Genomic DNA, 6,536 nt, shown 5'->3' with positions numbered 1-6,536 from the left:
CAGAGGCTGGCAGGTCTCTGTGAGTTCGAGGCCAGCCTGGTCTACAAGGTGAGTCCAGGACATCCAAGGCTACACAGAGAAACCCTGTCTCAAAAAACAAACAAACAAACAAAAACCAAGTCATAAGCTGTGGCTAAATATGCCACTAAGAGATACGTGTTTTCTACTGTGGCTTTAAAATCCTAATAGAAACTTGTATCTTTTAAAAATATAATTCAAGAAATCGACCTGCGGGAATTATGTAGCCTGTGACTGCAACTCTATACTCTATAAGACTATAAAGCAATCAGGGGTCAGGAAGGAGAAACGGCTAAGTAGGTGGGACACCGAAGATTTGCCACATGACACTGCAGTCATGAACACCTCTCCGAATATATCTACAAAACCCATAATATATTCACTAAGAGTGTAAATTACAGACTTTGAGTGATGAAGAGACGTCAGTGTTAGAAACATCCCACTCTGGTATGAGAAGCCAATAGGAGAGGCTGTGAACTCAGCAGGGAGTCGGATACACAGAAACAGTACACTTTCATTCAGTGTTGCTGTGACTCTGAACCTGCTTTAAAACATAAGCTCTATTTTAAGAATACTTTAATATAACTCAATTGTTGGACAAAAGCTACAAAAGTCGTATTGCTCTGCTTTGGGCAATGACCAACAGAAGTCAAGGTTCTCAGAGGTCTTGGCTGGCCTGAGCAGTATACGGACCACAAGGCCAAGGCTCAGTGATTTGCCTTTCTACCTACTCACTTTTCCCATCATCCACCCGGCTCACTTTGAACACCTCAGACAAGTTCTCCCTTCTCTGCTACCAAGTACAAACTATTCAGAATACAGTAGTTGGCAATGCTGAGAAGAGCTTGGCAGCATTCAAACCGCCTCTGAAAACAATGCCCAAAGGAAGCCTCTTCTCTCAGGCCCAACCCAAAGTTGTTTTAACAAATTAGGAAAAGAAAATACTTAAAGAAGTGCATCAGAAGATGCCAGGGTCCCCAGGCACCAGCCCGGGCCAGCTCTACAGCAGCTCTGCCCGCCTGGCGCGGGAGTAGGGGACCCCTGAGAACTAATCAGAGAAGGAAGGAAGGGAGAAAAGTGATTATAGTGACTCCCAATTAAAAGCGCACTGGATCCCGCAGCACTGGGGGGCACTGACTCACACGGTTGCGTCAGTATCAACTCCCCAAACAGAAAGATAAGCGATGGGGATTGGGGACCCAGAAGCAGCCCGTACTTTGGCAAGCTTCCACGTCCTGTTCCAAGCTAATACACTTAATACACGAATGGCAATTACTTCCTGGTTAGCCGTGGTCTTGGCTTTCTGTTGCTGTGATGAACCATAACCAAAAGCAATGTGCACAGGGAACGGCTTACTTCAGTTTACACCTCAGGTCAACTGCATCCCTTAGGGGAGTCAGGGTACAGACTCAGGGCAGGAACCTGGAGGCAGGAACTGAGACAGAGGCCATGGAGGAACCCTGCTTACTGGCTTGCTCCCCTAACTTGCTCAGCCTGCTTTCTTATACCATCCAGCACCCCAAGTCCAGGAGTGGTGCCATCCCCCGTGAGCTGGGTCCTCTCACATCAATCATTAATAAAAAAATAAAAATAAAAATAAAAAAGTCCTACAGACTTGCCTGCAATCTTATGGAGGCATCTTCTCAACTGATACATCTAGGTTTGTGTCAAACTAACAAAAATGAACAAAGAAAGGCATGAAAGAAAACTCTACCATGCCGGGCGTGGTGGCGCACGCCTTTATTCCCAGCACTCGGGAGGCAGAGGCAGGCAGATTACTGTGAATTTGAGGCCAGCCTGGTCTACAAAGCAAGTCCAGGACAGAGAAATGCTGTCTCGAAACAAACAAACAAACAAATCAAAAAGAAAAAACAAGAAAATTCCACCATGTAACAAGAAAAGCGTTACTAGTTCCGTGTAAACTTATTGAGAACTTCTGTCTTATATTCACCCAGGAACCATGAAACTAACGATGAATGCCTTCAAACGGCTCACAACCCAAGGGAGACAGGCAGATGACTAAGTTACTGGAGCTCCAAGAGAATGAAGACATCAAAATCTCCAGTGGCCACATATTAGCGGCTACCATCACACTATACTGTCACCCAAGCTAGAAGCCTGGGAAATCAACTCAGATGATTTCAATACCAACACCAAGTCTGCCATCAGACACGCTGATCCTTCCTCCTAAACATCTCAATGTGCTTCCTTTCCCTTCTTAGCACAGTATTTAGCTTAGCACAGCAGCTCAGCGTGTCGTAGGGACTAGTACTGTAATCCCCGCCCCCGTGAGAATGTGTGCTAATGCACATGCGCATGCCACCCACAAGAGGGAGCTGGAGTTACAGGCAGTTGTCAAGCATCTGAGGAGCTAAGTAGCACACTGAGCAGTAATGCTCTCCACCGGAATCAACCGCCTTCGCAGCTCTGCTTCTTGTTTTTTAACAACGGTGAGCACAACAGTGCTGTTGTCTGTTTATACGTTCAGCAGCAGCAAAGCCAGGATCTGAAACCTTAACAGTTCCTAGCGCTACGGACTTTTCTTTTGGTTTCTTGCAGTTGGTGGGGGCTGAGCCGAGGCTTTTACATTCAGAGTTCCCTGCCACTGCTCCAACCCAGCCTTGGGGTTTCCTTGTATTAAAGATGCAGTATACGAGTTAAAGTAACCAGGATATATTTCTATTAAGTACTATGCTATTGCAGTATGAGTCAAACATTTTTTTTTTTTTTTTTTTTTTTTTTTTTTTTTTTTTTTTTGGTTTTTCGAGACAGGGTTTCTCTGTGGAGCCTTGGCCATCCTGGACTCACTTTGTAGACCAGGCTGGCCTCGAACTCACAACTCACAGCGATCCGCCTGCCTCTGCCTCCCGAGTGCTGGGATTAAAGGCGTGCGCCACCACGCCCGGCTTGAGTCAAACATTTTAAACTTTGGCTTGCCCAGCAGTGATGTCTGACAGAAAGAATGAGGAGAGACACACAGAGAAAAGGCTACTCCACAGTCAGCGGGTGAGTGTGAACAGCAGAGGCAAGCTGGCCCACAGAAAACCCTTTTGGGTATAACTGGCATTTAGTAAATTAGGCCCTTCCCCTCCCCGTGACTGGTGGATGGGGAGCCTCTCTCCAGGTGTGGGCGGACAGACGGACAGTCCACTCTTGCAGCAGGACTTTGGACAAGTCTAGTGAGAACCAGAAGGCATTCTTTGTTCCCGCGCAGATCCCGTATGTTACGTCATGCGTACATATGGGGGAAGCACGAGCGCAGGTATCAAGAACTGTAAGAGAGGAGGACTACGGATGGGGAGGACTACGGTTGGGGAGGAGACAAACAACACACCTCACACGGGAGCTGGAGAGATGCGCAGTGTAAGCAGCGCTTGCCGCTCTTGCAGGGACCTGGCTCCCCAAGTCCACATCAGGCAGATGACAACCACGTGAAACTCCAGTTCCCGCGCAATCCAACACCGCTGGGCTTCACGGGCGCATGCCCACACTCAGAAGCACACACTTACACAGAGTTAAACGGAGTAAATTTGAAAAAAAAAAAAAAAAAAGCGACATGAAAGTAGACGTGGTGCAATAGGGAAGGGGACTCAACAGAGGGCAGAAAGGACCAGAGGGGAAGGTGGTGGAAGAGTGGGAGCAAAGGGCCAACGCAAAGAAAGTATATATGAAACTGCCATGATGACAACACACTGCTTGTAAGCTAATTTAAAAATAAGTATAAATAAATAAATTAATTAATTAAATTAAAATTAAAAAAAAATTTTAAAGCACACAAGGGAGGTGGCTCAGAGGTTAAGAGTACTGTCTGTTCTTCCAAAGGTCCCAAGTTCAATTCCCAGCAACCACATGGTGGTTCACACCCATCTATAATGCAATCTGGTCCCTCTTCCGGTATGAGTACTGTATAAATAATAAACAAATCTTTTTTTAAAAAGAACTCAGATTTTTTTAAAAAAATAAGCACAAAGAATAAATAAATAAGGTGGTAGTCTTTTATTCAAGTCTTTACAGGGCAAGGTGCAGAACAGCTCAGAGGAGCCTTGCCACAGCCTGATCACGGAGAGAATCCTCACCTCTCCCCTGTGCGATTTCACGTCCGCATCTATGAAGTAGGATGCTACTTACCTTGTAGGTCTACTGTGAGATTAAATGAGCCATCACATGCTCAGCACATGGTCCAGAGAGAAGACAGCCATGCTGGGATGGCGGGGGGCACGCGCTGACTGGATCCCAGGCACTGCGATTCTGGAGCTGGTACCACCCGTGATACGAAGCTTCTCCTCTGCTGCCCCACAAGTGGACTACGGACTCGAGGGAGGGCTCAGTGGGTAAGGAGTGCGTATGTCTTAAGCAGGAAAACCTGGCTTCAAATCCCTGGCACCCCCATTAAAAAGCCAGCCATGGAATACATGTTCAGGTGACTCCAGGGTTGTGGCGGTAGAGGCAGGACTGTCATTTGTGCTTGTTCATGGCCACCAGGCTAGATCCACGTGCGGTGAAAGAATAAGGTAAAGAGCACAGAAGAGGGCAGCTGACATCTTCCTGTAGCTTCTACACACACGTGCACATATACCAACCACATACATGCTATACATGCACACACATACACACATACAAACATACATACATACATACATACATACATACACACAAACAAAATAGTAAAATAGTCTTAGGTTAAGATATTATTTTTTTAAAAAGTGCTCCATGCTACCTACCATCCTCACTGTTCCTAAACACAAACATTATCATAAAATCTCTTGCTTTAAAGCCCAGCAGTACCAGGAATGGTGACTCACACCCTAACAGAGGTGCTCTGCCTCAGGAAGCAGAGGCAAGTAGATCACTGAGCTGAAGACCAGCCTGGTTTACGCAGTGAGGTCTAGGCCAGCCGACACTACATAATGAGAAGCTGTCTCAAAAAAGCAAAACAAGGGTCTGGAGAGGTGGATGGCTCAGAGGTTAGGAGCACTGGCTTCAATTCCTAGCAACCACATGGTGGCTCATAACCATCTATGATGAGATCTGGCGCCCTCTTCTGGAATGCAGACATACATGCAGGCAGAACATTGTATAACTAATAAACAAACCTTTTTTTAATTTAAAAAAGAAAAAGAAAAAATTTAAAATATATTAAAAAGTGAAAATAAAAAAAATTAAAAAAAAACAAGCCACAGCAGTGCCAAGAAGATGGCTTAGTGGCTAAGGGTGCTTGCTCTCAAGCATGAGGTCCTGAGTTCAAATCTCCAGCACCCATGTAAAAAGCCTGCCATAGCTGCATGCGCCTGACACTGCAGCACTGACCGGTAGAAAGTGGTGGATTCTTCAGGTTCTGAGAGAAATGTTACTTCAAGGCAATAGGTCAAAGGAAGACAGCCCACACCCTGCCCTGGTCTTCTCACTCACACAAAGAGGAATGCACACACACAAAATAAGAAATCAAAGTTGTAGGCATGGATAGTTGGCTCAAAACGCATGCTGGTCATGTTAACTGAACAAACGCCACATACACATACACATGCTGCTCATGTTAACTGCACATACGCCACACACACATACACATGCTCCTCATGTTAACTGCACATATGCCACATACACATACACATGCTGCTCATGTTAATTGCACATACGCCACATACATATACACATGCTGCTCATGTTAACTGCACATACGCCACATACATATACACATGCTGCTCATGTTAACTGCACATACGCCACATACACATACACATGCTGTTCATGTTAACTGCACATACGCCACATACATATACACATGCTGCTCGTGTTAACTGCACATACGCCACATACACATACTGCTCATGTTAACTGCACATAGGCCACATACACATACACATGCTGCTCATGTTAACTGCACATAGGCCACACACACATACACATGCTGCTCATGTTAACTGCACATACGCCATATACACATACACATGCTGCTCATGTTAACTGCACATAGGCCACACACACATACACATGCTGTTCATGTTAACTGCACATACGCCACATACATATACACATGCTGCTCATGTTAACTGCACATAGGCCACATACACATACACATGCTGCTCATGTTAATGCACATAGGCCACATACATATACACATGCTGCTCATGTTAACTGCACATAGGCCACACACACATACACATGCTGCTCATGTTAACTGCACATAGGCCACATACACATACACATGCTGCTCCTGTTAACTGCACATAGGCCACATACACATACACATGCTGCTCATGTTAACTGCACATAGGCCACACACACATACACATGCTGCTCATGTTAATGCACATATGCCACACACACATACACATGTTGCTCGTGTTAACTGCACAAAGACCACATACACATACACATGCTGCTCATGTTAATGCACATAGGCCACATACATATACACATGCTGCTCGTGTTAACTGCACATACGCCACATACACATACACATGCTGCTCATGTTAATGCACATAGGCCACATACACACATACACATGCTGCTCATGTTAA

The sequence above is a fragment of the Acomys minous genome, assembly GCF_964271855.1.
Source record: "Acomys minous genome assembly, chromosome: 18".
Classification (NCBI taxonomy): domain Eukaryota; kingdom Metazoa; phylum Chordata; class Mammalia; order Rodentia; family Muridae; genus Acomys; species Acomys minous.
Note: the sequence above shows the minus strand (reverse complement) of the source record.